This window comes from Apodemus sylvaticus, chromosome 8 (genome assembly GCF_947179515.1).
Source record: "Apodemus sylvaticus chromosome 8, mApoSyl1.1, whole genome shotgun sequence".
NCBI classification, from domain to species: domain Eukaryota; kingdom Metazoa; phylum Chordata; class Mammalia; order Rodentia; family Muridae; genus Apodemus; species Apodemus sylvaticus.
In genome coordinates this window covers 61,659,081-61,678,895 of record NC_067479.1, presented here as the reverse complement: position 1 = coordinate 61,678,895, position 19,815 = coordinate 61,659,081, and the positions used below count along the sequence as shown (strand labels likewise).

The following is a 19,815-nucleotide window of genomic DNA, read 5'->3' as shown; positions in this document are numbered from 1 at the left end:
TACTCCCCCTAAATTTAGTAAGAATTCATAAAGCCAAAGGCATTCCCTTCCATCAGCTGCTAAATTCATAAATATAAACATTGATACAATTTGAATATAAATCTATCCTCCATGTTAACATTCTTCAGTTGCTCCAGTAATATCAATTATAGCATTCTTTTGATTCTGGGCCACTGCTCAGGCTAGGGACATACATGTGGGTGTCATGTCTCATTGCTTTGCCATCGAGAATGGCTCCTGGACCCTTACTGTATTTCATGACACTGAGTCGTTTGTTTGTTTGTAAGGTAGGCGAATTGCTGGGCATACTCTTCTACAACAACGTGGGTTTGCTGGGTTTCCCCATGACAGCTGTAGGCTAGACATCGCTGCCATTCTTACTACACCCTGCCCAGGAAGCAGCTCGTACCAATTTTATGAATGGCAATAAAATCAATCCTTCTTTAAAATGGCACTATCTAGATTTATCTGCTGTCAAGACTTCTTCGATTATCTGTTATTAGGAGTTGATCTGAGTTAGGGGAAAGAGCTCAGCTGGTGAGCAGCTTGCTATCCAAACAAACATGAGGACACAAGTTGCAGTCCCAGCATCAACTTTAAAAGCTAGGCATAGTAGGCTGTACTTGTAATCCCAGCACCATAGAGACAGAGATAGGCAGCTTCCTGGAGCTCACTGGCTGACCAGTCTAGCCTAATCAAGATGGAAGCTTGTCTCCACAGCAAGGTAAGTGGCTCCTAAGAAACAAGACCTAAGATTAACCTCTGGCTTACACATACACACGTATGCACACATATAAAACTGTGCACACATACACAAACAAGCAATCTCTTGGGAGATCCTCTGATATACTGTATAAATATGCCTGATTTCCCCAATAATTCTTTTCTTAATGATTTTTGCATCCACTGATAATTTTTGCCCCCAAAAACCTCTTATAGGTTTAATATCTCTTATCTGAAATACTTGGAACCAGAATTTCAGGGTTTTCTTTATTAAAATGTTTGCATATGCATTATGAAGTCACTTGGAGAAGGAAAGAGGGACCCTTCTTATTCTGATCCTCATGGAAACCATGTGAATGCAGACACTGTAAGGTGCACAGTGGGCAGAGTTCATGCTATGTGGCTTTCATATTCTTTGCAAGGTGGGTTGAGTCACATCTAAGAGTGAGATGACAAGGCAGGCCTGAGTGTTAAGGAGTGTGAAGAAGGTTTGAGGTGTCAGCTAAGGAGATTCTGTTCCTACTCACCTACCCACTCAAGGTAGTACAACTGAAGATGTGTTCAAAAAGCACAGAAAAGGGCCTCATCAGCAAAATTCTTTAGGAATTCCATGTGATCCAGGAATTAAAGCAGGGGGAGACGTTGGGTACCCATGGCCACGGATGATTATTTGTGGGTCTAGAAGCAGCAAAGTTATGTAGAAGGGTGTGTGTGCACAGCCCTGACTCCAGGAATGACAGTGATTACCAAGCAGAACCAACAGAGAAAGTCAAATTACCCATTTATGTTTCACATTGTGAGCACTTGAACCTTAGTTTGTAGGTGATTTTCTAACATTTTGAGTGTGCCTGTGTTTTAACCTTAGCCTATCTCAACATTTTTCCTCTTGTAATTAGATAGATTAGTGATCAGCTGATAGATGGTTAGGTGGTTAAACAATAGATGGATGGGTAGAAAATGGATGGATATATGCATGCATGAGTGAATGTGTAGGTGATGCGTGAATATATGGATGAGGGGTGGTTGGTTAGATGTATAGGTGAATGAATGTGAGGATGGATGAATAGATGATAGATGGGGAGATGAGTGGATGAGTAGATGGGTGGATAGAATGGTGGATGGGTATATGTGTGGATGAGTAGCTTGGTAGATGGTAGAGGAGTAGATTGGTAGATGGTAGATGAATAGATTGGTAGATGGGTGGATGGATGGATATATGGATAGATGAGATGGCAGATGAGATGCTTAGATTGATAGATGGGAAGATGGGTAGATGGATGGATAGATAGATGGATGATATATTGGTAGATGGGTAAATGGGTGGATAGTTTGGTGGGTGGATGCATGCATGAGGACAAGAGCAGGTTGGGATGTGATGTTTTTAGCAGAGGTGGATGAAAGGAGAATACAGTGTTCTAGACCTCTTGGGAGAGCATCAAGTGATCATTAAACCCCAGGGAGAACTAGGCTTGTGGCCACAAGGGTGAGCAGGGTATAGAGTTGTGTGCCCAGGTTTTTAAAAGTCACAGGTCTGAGCCCAGGGCCAGGGAAACAAGAATTCTGACTTAGAGTCTTTGGATTTTACCTCGGGGGTCTGGTTGTCACACACCAGTAACGGGAATATCATTTTTTTTTCATTGGCCTCAGTTCTTACCTGATGTGAGTAGATATTGAATGCTGACCAAATGTCCTTTGCTCTGTGTTGGAACAATAATACCAACAAATCTGATAGTGAAGAAAGGGGAAGCATCAGGATGCAGTGGGAGTGCACTGAAGGATGTAGATGGGGACCGCAGCCATAGCTTGGATTTGAGCCGGACTTTGTAATGTGTGCCAAATCTTCTTCTCTAGTATTTGACTTCTTCAGATGGAAGAAAATCTGCAAAAAACAAAAACACAGCCCGGCTCATAGTAGATATTCCCCTAGAGCTCATTCTTTTCTCGAGTCTTCAAACAACTCCCTGGGGCAAATGTTGAGAGTGTCACTTTTATATGGAAAATGAAGTGCACAGAAAGACAGATTGCTTTGCTGGGGAGTATTAGCAGTGTCGTGGCAGACAGGATTTGAACCCAGTTGTTTAGATTACAAGTTAGTGATCCCCTTCCTTTCTAACTTAGTTATGTCTAACATCCCATCCGACTGTAAAATTCCAGAGTCACTTCCTCAGTGTAACCTTCTGCACTGCACACAAAGCTGCCAGAATATGAAAAACTGTAAACATAACATGAATATAGAGGATTTTAAAATTACAATGTGTTAAATGTTGTCATCAAAGTTGTTCTCTTTGGTTCAGAAAGGCTCTGGATCCATCTAATACCATGCTGTGACGGATGACTATCGCTGGCAAGGTTTCATACAAGCCTTTTGCAACACTAAATATTTTTGTAATACCAGAACTATCCCCCAAGCCAAATACTCTGGGGACCAATCAGTCCTCCCAAATAATTATTTGTGTTAATGGTTTTAATAAGAATGATTCTGACTATGTAGAAATGCTCTTTGTATTACTGTCAGTACAGACTCAGGTGAATGAATATGGTGGGTAGGTGTATGCATGTATAGTTAACAGATAGGTCAATATGTGGTAGATAAATGAATACATGGATGGATAGACAGATGATGGATGGTGGGTAGTGAATGGTGGATGGAGAGATGGGAGACGAGTGGATGGATGGATGTACACATGTATGAGTAGATGGATAGGTGGGTAGGTGATAGATGAATGAATGACTAGATGATTAGATTAAAGGGTAGATGGATAAATCATTATGGAAGGAAGGAAGGATGGATGGATGGGTAGGTGGATAATGCTTAGCAGATGGGTCTTTGGATTGATGAATAAGTGGGAAGGTAGGTGATGGAGAGATAGATACCTAATTCTGGTTTCCTTGGCAGCAGTTTGGTATAGGAGAATAAGATATAAACTGTCTGCAGAAATATGTGTGTGAGTCTTGATTGAATCACCAGTGATATAAGTGATCCAAAACATGTGACACCATCTTTTCCGGGCCCAATTTCTTAATCTGAAAGTGAGGAGTAAATTAAGGTCACTCTTAGCTCCAAGTGTCCAGGATTTTATTGTCTTCTCGGTCCACATTTTGGAAAACAGAGATGAGAGAAATTCAATGGCACCAAACCTCAAGTTCGAAGAGAGAAATCTCAATAAATGCCTAGAGTCCTGGCAAGTCTGTCCCAGATTCCTTACATGCTTATTAGCGAGGATAATTTTTAGCCTCCTTAAAAAGTTTATGACAGGCTCAACAAGTGAAGAAACATGGATCTGAGAGAACTGGCCAACATTGCTCAAATGAAAAGCAGTGTGGCCCCCCTGGGGGAGAGATGTTGAGCTGTTTGAAAACAAGCGCTTACAGAACAAATTGTCCAAGAAGACAGAATGTGGGAGCATGCTGGCTGCCCTTGATGGTTTCAGATCCCAGCACCATCCCAGGGAAACACAGGAGACTTGCTCAGCCTCAGTGGGTTCCTACTAGAGCAGGAGTGATGGACTTGCATGGAAGTGAGACAGAATGAGGTAGACAGACTGGTTTCAACCCTGCATTTGCTGTTCTTGAGTGGAGGTATTCTGAACAAGACAGCCAGCCTTCCTAAGCTGCATATGTAAGTTAGACCAGAACGCAATGAGCTGGAGGCTCTCTGCCTGACTGTGAATAGACACACATTAGTGTTAGCTCCCTTTCTTGTCCACCCCAGTCAAGAAGATAGACCTCTAGGTTCGTCATCCCATCTGTATGCCCATCATGGCAACATGGGCCTGTAGTCCCAACACTGGAGATCTGGGGACAGGATTAGTCCTGTAACACACTGGTCAGTCAATTGAACAAAATCAGTGGATGATCCTGTCTTAGAACATAAGGTGGAGAGTATATGAGGAAGACACCCAATATTACCTCTGTCCTCTAAACCTACACACACACACACACACACACACACAGTACACATATGTACATATATCAGTATATATGTGAATATATATACATATATAGATATAGATAATAATAATGAAAGGGCAGAGAGAGGAGACTCCACTGGTAGGTGTGAAAAGGCAGAGTATACCCACTGACTTGGGGGTTAGAGACATGATGCTGGATCAAGAGACAAAATGTACCTGCTAATGTGAGCCTAGAGCCCACTGCTGTCACAGCCACCCACACTGAAACTCTCCTAGGAGCCCACATCTCCCCAGCTTTTCATGAGGCAAGAAGAAAGGATATAGCAATGAGTAAACAGAGCAAAAAGAGTCTCTGTTCTCTCACATTTAATTTCATTTCCCCAATGATTGGAGTAACTTGTCAGACCCTAGTTTTTACACATCACCTATCCCTGAAGACTGCTATAAAAAAAATCAGGCTAAAGGTCTGAAGAGATGGCTTAGCAATTAAGAGCACTGACTGCTCTTCCAGAGGTCCTGAGTTCAATTCCCAGAAACTACATAATGACTCACAACTATTTGTAATGGGATCCAATGCCGCCTTCTGGTGTGTCTGAAGACAGCAACAGTGTACTCACATACATTAAATAAATATTTTTTTTTAAAAATGAGGCTGAAGAAATGGCTCAATAGCCAAGAGTGTGCATTGCTTCTGCAGAGGATCCCAGTTTGTTTTCCAACATCTAAAACAAGTGACTCCCACCTGCCTCTAGCCTCACTCAAGAAGATCTGGTGCCTTCTCTGGCCTCTGAATCACCTGCACTCGTGGGCATATATCCAAACACAAACACATGTACATAGATGTAACTAACAAACAAATCTTTTTTTTAAAAAAAGTGAAAAGATCTGGTCACATATCAGATTCCATATGTGAAAAACTGCCCACCATAGCACTTGGCTATCAGTTAAATGAAAAATAAATGAAACCGTTCCTTCTGAAGAATTATTCACAGCCCAATTGTTGTATCTCTGCAGTAAATTTTAAAATGATGTCAAGCCAAAAGCACACAGGAGAAAGGAAACCACCTTCAACAAATGGTGGGGTCAAACTGGACAGTTGAGTGTAAAATAATCCAAATAGACCCATGCCCATCAGGTGCATAAAGGTAAATTCCAAATGGATCAGGGACCTCAATGTAAAATACCCTGAATCTGATACAAAGAAAATAGGGAATAAGGTTGAGCTACTGGCACAGGACCATGATAGCATAGGCATTAAGACTAACAATTAGTAGGTGGTACCTCATGAAGCTTAAAAATAAAACAAAATAAAAAAACAAAACAAAAACTTTTGTATAGTAAAGGACACTATCATTTGAGCAAAGAGGAAAGCTATAGAATAGGGAAAATATCTACCAATTATGCATCAGATAGAGAGTTAGTATTGTAGATATATAAAGAAATCAAGAGCGGCGGCGGCGGCAGCAGTGGCTGCTCCAGCTGAAGGGCCATCAGCAGTGGAACCAAGGCGTCCCTGAAGAACTTCGGATGGCGGAGAAGCATCTTAAAAAATGCTCAACTTCATTAGTCATTAGGGAAATGCAAATCAAAACAACCCTAAGATTTCATCTTACACCAGTCAGAATGGCTAAGATTAAAAATTCAGGAGACAGCAGGTGTTGGAGAGGGTGTGGAGAAAGAGGAACACTCCTCCACTGCTGGTGGGGTTGCAAATTGGTACAATCACTCTGGAAATCAGTCTGGCGGTTCCTCCGAAAACTGGGCACCTTACTTCCAGAAGATCCTGCTATACCACTCCTGGGCATATACCCAGAAGACTCCCCACCATGTAATAAGGATACATGTTCTACTATGTTCATAGCAGCCCTATTTGTAATTGCCAGATGCTGGAAAGAACCCAGGTATCCCTCAACAGAAGAGTGGATGCAAAAAATGTGGTATATCTACACAATGGAGTACTATTCAGCCATTAGAAACAATGAATTCATGAAATTCTTAGGCAAATGGATGGAGCTAGAGAATATCATACTAAGTGAGGTAACCCAGACTCAAAAGGTGAATCATGGTATGCACTCACTAATAAGTGGATATTAACCTAGAAAACTGGAATACCCAAAACATAATCCACACATCAAATGAGGTACAAGAAGAAAGGAGGAGTGGCCCCTGGTTCTGGAAAGACTCAGTGAAACAGTATTCAGCAAAACCAGAACGGGGAAGTGGGAAAGGGTGGGTGGGAGGACAGGGGAAGAGAAGGGGGTTTGCGGGACTTTCGGGGAGTGGGGGGGCTAGAAAAGGGGAAATCATTTGAAATGTAAATAAATTATATCGAATAAAAAAAAAGAAATCAAAACTTCAAGAAAACAAATAACCTAGTTTTAAATGGGGTTTAAACAGAGTGCTTAGAAGACGAGACACAGATGTCCGAGAAACACTTAAATGATAGTCAGCGTCCTTAGCCATCAGGACAGTGCAAATCAAGACTGCTTAGAAATGTCATCTTCCAGCAGTCAAAATAGCTAACATCAATAACACAAATGACAACACATGCTGGTAAGGATGTGGGGAGAGGAGACCGCTCAGTCACTGCTAGGGGAGCAAAAACTGGTTCAACCACTATGGTGACTCTTTGGGAAGCTGGGAATAGTCCAGCTGCACCACTCTTGGGGATACACCCCAATGGCTCAGAGACGCTTGATCAGCCCTGTTCTTTGCTCCTCTCTTCATAACAGACTCTGGGAACAGTTAAGATGCCCATCAACTGAAGTGAATAATTAAAGTATGGTACATTTACACAATAGAATGTTATTCAGCTGTTAAGAAAAAGAAAATTTGCAGATCACTGCACTGTTTAGCTCTCTTCAGAGATGCTCCTTCTTGCAGTAAATGGCTAGTAATACAGAGATCAGCAACTGGACAGTGTGCAGAGAGTGAGAGACCTTGGAGTCCTCAGGCCTGAAGCCTCAACCAGACAAAGATCAAACCAGACAAAAATTCCAGCATGAAGAAGGGGAAGTGGGCACAAAGTCCCACCCCAGCCAGGATACTTTACAGGTGATAGCTGCTGGAAGGGAAAAAAGTCTTTTTCTTTAGTGGAGAGATTCTGGGTAGATGAAGCACACTCGAGGGCAGACACTGTGCTCGGGAATAGATGGCTGGGATAAATCGGACTCCGTGTTTTCTAGTGCATTTTCCCCCCTCAGGAAAGAGAAAGAACGTGAAGTTGGATAGGTTGTGGGGGAAGAACTGGAAAGAGTGGGGGGAATAGGAAAGAATATAATAAAAATACTGCTCGAAATTCTCAAAGAATAAATTTAACAGAGGGGAAATGAGTATAACATAAAATACGTAATACGGTTTAAACCATGTGTTTGTTTTTAAAATGTGTAGATGATCATTTTGCTAGCTCGGTGATGAAATGAAATTCCAGAAGGGAGTTACTGCTTTATGATGGGTGGGTGCTACGTTTATGTAAAGGGGCTGGGAAGTACATGAACTCCAGCTTGTCAGGGTTTATTTCCATCCTGAACTTCTCCAATAGTAATGAAACCTCTGGAGATAAGACTGGCCTTGGGCTCCACAGGAGCAGTCGCCAATACTGTCTCTCTCTGTGCATTACATCACTGTGGGCCGGACCTTTATTTTCTTGAAAGCCAACTGGGAATTCTGTTTTGCTTAACTGCAATGCTGAGATACCTGGGAGAGTCAGTGAGCAAGTCATTATTCTCTACGGGGCACTCTGCATTCTGCATGTGATTGAAGACAGACTCCAAACTTGCCTGGAAATGCTTTATCTCTTTATATCTATAGTAAATATTCTGTTAGCCAGTCACTGAACCAACTACAAAAAGCACAGATAACATGCATTGCCTTACAGAGAAGGTTGCCCACAGGAAGTTTGGTTTTGTTTTACAAATTATAGTACAATCTCATGCCAATACATTGAGTCTCTTAATCATGCTCAAGTAAAGTCAGTAGCGTGAAGCACTCATGCTGTCGCACCCACCAGGGCATTTGTACATTTCTGAACTGCCATCATCGGATCACACGAGCACGTGCTCAAGGGTGGCAAATGGTTGGCTTGGTTCTGGGAGTACCAGGCTGCCAGGCCCCAAAAGACTCAGAGTGGCTATCCTGTAGAGCAGTGGCTCTCACCCTTTACTACAGTTCCTCAGGTTGTGCTGATCCCCCACCATAAAATCATTCTTGTTGCTCCTTCATAACTATATTTTGCTACTGCTATGAATTGTAATGTAAATATATGTGTTTTCTGATGGTCTTAAGCAACTCCTGTGAAAGGGTTGTTCACTCCTCAAAGGAGTCAAGCCACAGGTAGAGAATTGCTGCTGTAGAGCCTTCTGAGTATCCTGGGTCAATTTGCCTAATCTCATGAGCATGGGAGTTGGCAGCTGTCTTTCATGTGTGTCCCATATTTTTCCAGTTAATCGTCAGTAAGGGACCTCACTTAGCTACCTTTTGGAGGTTGAATTTTGCCCTCTAAAAGTCATGTGATGCAATCCTGACTTCCAGTTACCTGAAACTGATATACACGAAGACCTCTTTAGAGAGGTGGATGGGTTTAAATAAGGCTGCTGGGGTGTGTTCTAGTTTCAGTTCTGCTGCTGTGACAAAAGCATCCCAACAAAAAGCAACTGAGAGGATGAAGGGCTTATTCAGCTTACAATCCTGTGTTAACAAGCCATCGTTGTGGGGAAGTCAAAGCAGGAACACATTTGCTGACTTCATTAGCGATCGGGAGGCAAGGATGCGTCCTCAGTGACCTAACATCCTTCTACCAGACAGTTCTACCATCTCCCAGTTAGCACCATAGGCTGGGGACCAAGCAAGTCTTTATCACGTGAGTTCTGGAGGAACACTTCAAACCACAGCCCTCTGGTTCAGGTACTTCACACTCTCATCAGGACCACAGCTTCCCTCTCAGGCTCCCATTTCCCTCTAGTACATTCTCCTCATTGCTAACAGAAGTATTTTAGAAGCGCCTCTCTGTCGCACATACATGAAGAATGTCCACTCAGTGTTAGGCTTCTTTAGATCATCTTCGTGTTGGGTTTTGACTTTCCAAGCAAAGTTTATGGGTGAGTTCTTACTTTGTTTTTTCTATATTCTTTGTTTACATTCTGAATGTTTTCCCCTTTCCTGGTTCCCCCCCTCCCCATCGGTCTCATAAGCCCTCTTCCCTCTGCCCATTTCCCAGTCACCCCCTCCCATTTCCCTGTCCTGGTACTCCCCTACAATGCTGGATCAACTCTTTTCAGAACCAGGGCCCTCTCTTTCCCTCTTCTTGGGTTTCATTTGATATGCTAATTGGGTCTTGAGAATTCAGAGCTTCTGGGCTAATTAATACCCACTTATCAGTGATTGCATTCCATGTGTATTCTTTTGTGATTAGGTTACCTCACTTAGGATGATATTTTCCAGTTCCAACCATTTGCCTAAGAATTTCATTAATTCATTGTGTTTAATTGCTGAGTAGTATTCCATTGTGTAAATATACCACATTTTCTGTATCCATTCCTCCATTGAGGGACATCTGGGCTCTTTCCAGCTTCTGGCTATTATAAATAAGGCTGAGTTCTTACTTAAGTAAGCATTTTCACATTTTAATCTAATTTTATGTGCATGGGTGTTTTGCTTGCAGGTATGGACCATATGTGTACAGTGTCCTTAGAGGCCAGATAATGGTCTTAGGTCCTCCAGAACTGGGCTTATAGACAGTTGTGAGGAGCCAGGCGAGTGCTGGGAGTTCGATCCATGTCTTCTATAGAACGGCCAGTGCTGCTAATCACTGAGCAATCTCTCCATCCTCAGTAAGCTATCCCTTTGCACATAGTTTTCTCCCCTACTGTACTGGTAGGAGAGCTCATGTTTTAGGTCACCAACTATAGAGACTCATATAGTGAGTAGCTACTTCACATTTGTAGATCAGATGAATTCAAACGTATATGATCCTCCAGTCTAAACCCAAAAACATGTGTGGTTTCTCAAGATTGTGGGGAGTCAGGAAGTGAAGAAACTAAAAGTCAAAGGAAGATGGGATTTGGGCTGCTCTAATGTTGTGGTGGAGGAAGGCATGCTTCTTATTTTGGCTCGGGATTTCTGTGGGACCAGAGTACAAGGTAGAGGCCTAGTAGCTGGTGTTGAAGTGTGAGCAGTGGTGGGAGATGGAGAGAATAAACCCATGAAATAAAGAAAGCCAAGGTCAGCACGTGGCTTTGGGTCAGTTTCCATTGGGACTCTGCCTGTTTCTGCTAACTAAGGAGCTGGTCGCAAGAGCTGCGAGCTGTCTGTTCCAAGAAAGCTTATCGACTGGCTGCTGCCTCCTTCCATCAAGATCTCCCAGGGATCGAGGGCATGAAAGTGTAACTCAAAAGTCATTCCTCATGTTTCTGAGATGCCAGAGGCACTGGATGCAAGAAGCTAGAGATAGGGAGGAGAGCTGGATTGCGGAACAATAGGCAGCTATTAGGGGACTTGGGCTGCTCAGGGCAGACGTCACAGCCCGAGACCTGCCAAAACAGCCGTTCCAAATCCATCTTTTTCTAGGAAGAGTGGAGGACACTTGGGTTTCATGATGCTCTCCATTTTCAATCATTCAGTGACACTTTCGACAACTGTTTGCTCGTGGCCTACGAAGTTCAAGGCTCTGTGTCAAGCATCATGCTGGTCTAAGCAATCTTGACTTGCACTTGAAAAGAATCAGTCCTTTTCCTCTCAGGTACATGAGCCTAGTGAGAACTCTTGGGGTTATTTAGAGTGGCTGGCCAAGATTTCAAACACTCCAGCCTCCAAAATGGGAAGCCAGGGCTAATCTCCTTGTTAGGAGACTTCTTGGTTTATAATTCATCTTGGATCTCATTTTCCAGTAATCAGCAGAAACGATTAGAGACACTGTGTGCTTGGATCAGGGTCAGGCAACTTTCTGCCAGGACATAGTATACACAATGTATCCAGTCCTGCCTCTGGGGACAATAACAAGCACACTGGTGGGACTGGCTTCCTTTGAAGTTCTCACAGGGCATCCTAATATGGGGTGGTTGTAATTGGCTGGTGTCCTCTATCCTGCCTGTGTGCCAGCAATGTGCCAGGGATTTGGACTTATTTGTAGACCATGGGCAGATCTGGGGTAACTTTTCAAGGTGCAGACAAGTATGGTAGAGTGTGATGGAAGGATTATCCCCCCTTTATTCTGATCAGGAGACTTCTGGCGCGGTGGCCCCAGCCAGGCATGCTCAGTCCCATCTGCGCTCTGCAGAGCTCACCACAATCTCTGCTACTGAAAGTTCCTCCCATTCTCCTCATGAAGAGACTGAGGCCAGGAGGTAGAATGATCATTAGTGACATGCCTCCTGACTCGTGTCCCCATGGCCACACCATGGTTGCCCTCCGGAAGCTGCACTGAAGAGGTGTCAATATAAAGGCAGCTTCCAGGGAAATGGTAGCATGAGCAACCAGAGACAGGTATCCACAGGACCTGGAGCTGGAGACACCACAGACAGTGCTTGACTAAGTGTAAAATCAGTATGTCTCTGCACATCCCCCCCACCCCCACATTGGCTTGGCAGGTGGAGAATCCCAACATTTTCCCATAAGCCTCTGCTCAGGACAGCCCAGAGCTCAGGCAAACCTGAGTTCCTCAGAGGTAGGAAGGACTCGCTGAGGTGTGGGTGTTCTGCTTCTGATGTTGTAATTGGGAGTGTGGGAGAAAGAGTTCCAGACCTTTGGTTGAAGTCACAGGAGTGGTTTAAGGCCATAATTTCTTATAGGGCAGGCATCAAGATAAACAACTCCTTCCCTTTTCCTTCTTCATCCACAGCCCACTGGTCCCTAAGCCCTTGGAAGCGTCAGACCCTGCCTATCCATTCCTCTCAGAACTTGCCAGCTCAGAGTCCTTCTCCCTCAACAGGAAGCGGGATGAGACTGTGCTCCTGCAGGAACAATTGACAATTACTTTCCCTGAGGTCTCTCTGGGTCCTTGATTATTGCACAACTAATTTGACCATAAATCCAAATTATGAGGAAAAAAAATCCTCCCTCAGCCCACACCCTCAGTGTGTTGCTTTGTTTCAGATCCACCCATTTGCATATCTAGGCTGTACAAAGTTTCTTCTGGGGAGCTGTCCCACCTAATATTATTAATATAATAATTTCATAAGAATTTTACCATCCTTCTCCTGGTCGTTTATAATTTTAAGGACCGAAAAGACTCCCACAAGGGGAACCTGAGACAGAAAACAAACTTTCTTCTCTTGTTCTCAGTCGACAGTCAGAGGAGAAAATGGCACATGGAGTCAGGGAATGAGTCTTTCTCCCCATACACCAACCAAGCGAGAGGTTCTGCGAGGATGACAGTTGTGTGTCTTCTAATTTACATCTGACTATCTACTCAAAGATAGCATCAGTCCCCACAGGCTGAAGTCTCAGTCTCCAGGACTCACTCAGCCACTTCCTGAGTCAGCTGCAGGCTCAGGTTTGTTTGGCTTGTGCTTCTACTTGGTGAGCTACACACATCGGGTCTAGTGCATTCACTAGAGAATCCAGGGAAGCACTTATGCTTAAGGATTTATCATAAAGGGCATTCCAGGGTGTGCATGGGACACAGCAGGCAGTTTTCTTTGGCCCCGACAGTTGTGAGCTGCCAGTGTAGGTGCGAGGAAAACGCAGGTCCCTTGGCATGGCATCCTCTAGCTATCCCGGTCTTCTGGGATTTGGAAGGATCCTTATGTAACCATGGTTGATTACATCATTGGCCAGTGGTGGGCCCTCGGCCTTCAGCTCCTCCTCCCTCTCTTAAGGTTGGTAGCAGGGAAGGGGAGGTGATGGTTCTAGGACTGAAAATTCCCGACTGTCCCAAAGTGTCTCTTGGTTTTCCTAGTGACCAGATACCATTCCTGAAGTCCCTGGGGACTGGCAACCGTCATCTCCTCCATTAGCACACATGAGACATTTCTGATAGTATAGCAGATTCTGAGGTGGTTAGCAGTCCTCTGCCAGGAAATTGGGATGAAGAACAAAGAAGGATTTTGCAACAACACTGGGACACATTGTAACTGACCCAGTCTCTTTCTGGTGAGTCTCCTGTTCAAGCTTGGTGAATAAACACAGAAACCTTTCCCCATCTTTTGAAATTATTTTTCCTAACAGCAAGTTCCCAGCAGTTGGATTAGTAGGTCAAATGGTGTAGACATTTTTTTTTTGACTCTGAAAAAAAAAAAAAAAGCCAAGAGGCTGGAGAGATGGCTCAGCAGTTAAGAGCACAGACTGCCCATAGAGGATCCTAACTTGGTTCCTAGCACCGTCTGTCAGGTTCAAAGGAAACTCTATGTCTGTACATTCTGGTGGTTAAACAAAAGCCAGAATTCCTCAGGAATTTGAGAAGTCAGTGTTCTTTTCTATCCAAAGAAGCCATTTCCTTTATCACCCATGGTGCCTATTGGCTTGCTAAGGTCATGTGACCTCCAGGCTCCCTCAGCATCACAAGAACCATGTTGGAGTCCATGCTCTTCTCTTCTCCTTCCCTATCCTAACTCCAGCTCCAAGGAACCAGCACCTTCTTCTGGCCACCATAGGTATCTGCACCTGTTTGTTTATATACTCATACATACACATGTGCACAGCCAAATTACTTCCCATGCATTCCACTAACACCAGTTTACACTGCAGACTTGAGAGAGTGTCCACACTGATAGGACTCTGCCCTAATCTCACCTTCTCACCGTCTACCATCTTGGGAGTGTCGGTTCCATCTGCTGATGGGAAAGAGCATTCTCTACCCACAGAGAGGAGGACAGAAGCACAGACCCCATGTGTCTGTGTGTTGCCAGCTCACTGGGTACAGTCTGGAGCTCAGCTGTGGATGGAAGGAGAGACTTAAGGAGGTCATAAGGGCGGGCCATGGTCCCATGGCTTTAGAAGGAGATACCAGGAGTACAGGAATGTGAGTGTCCTGCCCCACGGGAGGCCTCAGGAGAAACCCAGCTTTGGGCGCACGAGAACTCAGACTTCCAACCTCCAGTGTAGGCTTCCCAGGCTGTGGCCTTCTCCATGGCAGTGGATCTGATTTCCGTCACATTCCCTCACTCCCAGGACTAGCTTAATCAGACTTGCTATCTCCAGAGTGACAGTGCTGAGTTTGGGTCAGGCCCGCCTGTAGCATCTGAGGGCCAAATACACAGAAAAATGAAGGCCCTTTGTCCTGCAAATGGGGAAAAGCTGCCAGGATTTTATATTTGCTGTTCATTGCTGTGTGTCCTTGGGCATGGGACACACTGGGCTGTGGAAGCCTTCATAATCACCTGGGCTCCTTTCTGGGCCCATCACACGTGCTGCAGTCCACCCTGAGTGTTCCTGTTGTGGACAAAGAGGACTACTAGGTGGAGGTCAGAGGGTAAGATGCATCCCAGTGCCGAGGGAAAAAATCCCACACATTGGCAAGGCAAAAGCCCAGATTTGTTCATTCCACAGTCTTTCACTGGGAAAACAAAAGTTGACAGATAATTTGATGTCCATTTGCAGAAAGGAGTCTTGGCGGGACTAAACCCAGTGTGGGTCCTGTGTGTTGGCTCTGGTGACACAGGAAGGAAGGACATCAGGAGACACTAGCAAGGCTGGCAATACAGTCCACATCACAGCTCTGTGGCAGACTCCTCATCACAAGTGCTGAAAGGATATCGGGCTCTGCTCTCGTGTACCTGTGTGGCGTGCGTGCGCGTGCGTGAGCATGCATGGGGCATGGTCAGCCATGAGGTGGCATCCACAGGCGCTCTCCACCTTGCTTCTGGAGCCAAGGTCTCCCACTGGCCTGGAATTGTCTGAGAAGGCTGGGTTGGCAGTAAGCCCCGGGGTCCCGCTGTCTCCACCTCACCAGTGCCAGGGCTGCAGATCCGTGCCGCCATGCTCAGACTTTTTACCCTGACGTTGCACAGGCTCTCGTGCTCGCATAACAAGTGCCTGATCCAGATACCCTGGCTCTGAACTCTGATTTTAAATGAAATTTTCACTCACATCATTCACTGTGACCTCAGGTAACAGCCCATCTTAAAAAAAAAATGTGCCCCTCGTTCCTGATGCTTCTGCGAATGTGCTGGTTTTGCCATTATCTTTCAGCCCTATTCTCTCCCACATTCTGCCCTGAATATAGTGTTCTGTGAGTTCTGATACCCACCTGCCTTCTGCGTCACTGGCCTGAAGATAGCCTGGTTTGTGCTGGGACCTTGGTAGGAGTATAGGCTCACAACTCACTCCTACTAGCAGGGTGGCCTTGAGCTTAGCAACTGGGAGGCCTGTGTTTAGATTTGCCCAGCAGAGATCAGTGACAGTGTCTATCCTCGGGAGCAGAAGGCCCACAGCGGGGACACTTGGAGAGAGCATCCCTCAAGGCGGAGGATACTCTGTGCAGCTTTGTTCAGTGGCTGACAGCCTTGGTTCCAAGGCCTTCCCTGCCCAGCAGCCAAGTCTGCCCACACGCCTGACCACCTCTCGGATCTGGTTCACCTGGAAGTGGGTGTGGCCGCTCCTGCTTCCCAAGCTTGCTGGGAAGGGCAAGAGAGCAACTTCTAAAAGCCAGGACTGTTTGACAGACAGGAGATAGTGATAACTAACCTCTCTTTCCCTCCCTTTCCTCCTGCTTGGCTTTGGCACATGACTGACTACCTGGCAGCAAATTCAGAGGAGAATTGCACTGGGAAGGGGCAAATGGCCCGAGTGCCCCATGGTTTTCTGCTTCAGACAATCTCTTGGCATCCCATCTCAGACAAAGAAGAGTGTGAATAGTATAAATGTGTCCTCTCACTTCTCAAGGGAAGGTGGGCTGAAAACGAAGGAGCCTAAGAGATGTGTGGTCCCTCACAAACGTGTAAGATGCAGGGCTGGAGCATTGGCTGTGTTGGCCAAGTGCTTGGCCTGCAAACGTGAAGACCCGAGTTTAACCCCCAACAACTGCATTGAAAATTGGGGCATGTTGGCACATATTTATAATCCCAGTGCAGAGAAAGTAGAGATAGAAGGATTTGTGGTGTTCACTGGCCAACCAACCTAACCAAATTGGCAAGACCAGTGAGAGGGCCTGTCTCAAAAAACAAGTCAGATGCTGCTTGAGGAACAAGGAACAACACCTGAAGCTGAGCTCTGGCCTACACACGTGCTCTCGCTCTCTCTCTCTCTCTCTCTCTTTCACACACACACACACACATACATGTATGTACACGTGCACAGATGAGCAAACCCCCTTATGGGGGAGCAGGGATTAACAACAATTCCCAACATTCATGTCATGTCATTAAACATCCAGTGGCTTGGAGAACCTTCTTGTCACACAAACACACACACACAGACACACACACACACACAGATCATACACACACACAGATACATACAGACATACACACTACACACACATACATACAGGCACACACAGAGATACACACAGACAGACATACAGATGATACACATACATACACACAGATACACAGAGACACACACAGAGATGATACACACACAGAGATACATACAGACACACACACACCACACTCACACACATGCACATACACGGTCTCTGTAATCAGTGCACTCTTGCTATGCTGAGGAAATTACTACACACTCACACACATGCACATACATGGTCTCTGTAACCAGTGCACTCTTGCTATGCTGAGGAAATTACCACACACTCACACACATGTACATACATGGTCTCTATAACCAGTGTACTTTTGCTATGCTGAGGAAATTACCACACACTCACACACATGCACATACATGGTCTCTGTAACCAGTGCACTCTTGCTATGCTGAGGAAATTACCACACACTCACACACATGCACATACATGGTCTCTGTAACCAGTGCACTCTTGCTATGCTGAGGAAATTACCACACACTCACACACATGTACATTCATGGTCTCTATAACCAGTGCACTTTTGCTATGCTGAGGAAATTACCACACACTCACACACATGCACATATATGGTCTCTGTAACCAGTGCACTCTTGCTATGCTGAGGAAATTACCACACACTCACACACATGTACATACATGGTCTCTATAACCAGTGCACTTTTGCTATGCTGAGGAAATTACCACACACTCACACACATGCACATACATGGTCTCTGTAACCAGTGCACTCTTGCTATGCTGAGGAAATTACCACACACTCACACATATGCACATACATGGTCTCTGTAACCAGTGCACTCTTGCTATGCTGAGGAAATTACCACACACTCACACACATGCACATACATGGTCTCTATAACCAGTGCACGTTTGCTATGCTGAGGAAATTACTCCCTGGTCAGGTCACATCTGGAGCACCCTGCTGAGCCTGAGGACGATGGTTTACTCATGAACAGGACAGCTGTGGCCGGGGAGCTGACTCAGGGCTGAGTGTGGATGGAGGGCCAGGTGGGGCTTACTTAAGATGCTGATGTCACTGCAGCCTGAGGTAGGCATTCGCTCCCACACTGACTGGATTGTCATGAAATGTGTACTAATTCATCAAAGAGGACACAGCAATGGGATCTGAGCTTACACATCTGTGTAATTTCTACCAAGTACCCTGACTCGGTTTAAGCTGGGGAGCTCACTGTCTTCCTGACTTATTCGGCACTGAGTGTGTCTGTGACAGGGTTTGCTCTCTGCATTCAGTCCTTTCTCCAGAGAGCAAAGGTGTTCATACTGGGGACTCTGCGGCCACACTTCCAGAGCCCAAAGTCAGGGCTTGTGAGTGAAGTACCCTCTGTTTGCCCAGTCTCCTCACTGGGACCATGAGAATGCGGATGATGAATGAGACTTATGTGGCAGGGGCTCGAGATTCTTTGTATTAGCCTGGAAGCCACACACTCACAAGAGTACGTGGCACTCGATGAGGGCTCAGGAGAGCCCAGCTGTTATTGTTAGGCTATATTTATTTTCCCACTTGTGAAAGTATAAAAGTTGAAGAATAATTAAAACACATTAAAAGTAGATCTGCCAGGAAGGGAGATAAATGAGCTGTTTGCATAAACATGAATTAAGAGAGTCACACTCAAGGAAGAATTGTTCCCTGTTGAGGACAGCAACCATCTGGAAGGAATTACAGGGGGAGGGGGTGGGTCACGAGCAGGGAACACTCGGGGACTGTTGGAAGGAGATAATTCACTCCACTGTGCTTAAATGGTCCCAAAGGAAAGACATTGCTCTAGGCCTGGCCAGCATGAGTAGGGGCCCCCAAAAATTTGACCTTGTAAACAGTGATCTGATTGGTTTAGGTACCTAAACTATCTAGGCCATTCCAACGGACAAAGACACCACCTTGAAAAGGCTGTCTCTGTAACAGAAATACGCCAGTAGCGAGGTGCCACTTTGTGGAAGGAGCAAGGAGAGCACAGGACTGCAGTGTGAAGTGGGGGTGTGAACCGACTCCATTCCGCGTCCATGCTCTAAGTATGAATTAGCACCATTTGGGGAGAATCATTTGACTGTGATTTCTTTTTTCATTTGTTTGGTTTTGGCTTTTGAGATGGGGAGGGGGTGGTCTCATTCTGTAGCCCAGGCTAGCTTATAATTCACTATGTAGCCTAGGCTGGCTTCAAACTAATACCACTCCTCCTGCCTCAGCTTCCCTAGAGTGTGCTGTAAGCTACTCCATCTGGTTATGGGATGTTTTTTTTTTAAGTTATGAAATGTCTATATATCTTTTGATTTACTAATCCAACTTCTGAGACTTTATTGTTATGAAAACTTAAGAAAAAGAGACACACAGAGAGAAAGGAAACAAGGAAGAAATATCTGCATTATTTGCTGGGATAAATAGTGTGTCCCCTCCAGAAACCCTTTTCAGTCAACAAAATTATAAGAGACTAAAAGAAAGATGGTAAAATTCTTGTGAAATAATTATAATTACATTAGTTAATGGAAAACTCTGCAGAAAAGACATTGTAAAGCCGGGGTATCCATGCTGGGAAAACAAAGTGAACCGTGCTCTGACAGAGGGTGTGGACTGGGGGAGGAGCTTCTTCCTTTCATTTGGATTTGTGTTCAGATTGGTTGCACAATGCTCAAGGACCCAGAGGGACTCCCTGGGATGGGGAAAGGTTGTTGTCAGATGTCTCCATATAAACACAGACTTAGCTCCATTCCCTGACAAAGAGAAAGACCTAAAGCTTGCAGGTACCAAAG

At 45.0% G+C, this 19,815-nt stretch overlaps 1 protein-coding gene across 1 annotated transcript in view; it reads left to right on the top strand.

Moving 5' to 3' along the window:
* Positions 1–19,815, top strand: part of Scara5 (scavenger receptor class A member 5) — a 101,560-nt gene that overhangs the window by 40,512 nt on the left and 41,233 nt on the right. The gene's annotated exons all lie outside the window — the stretch shown is intronic.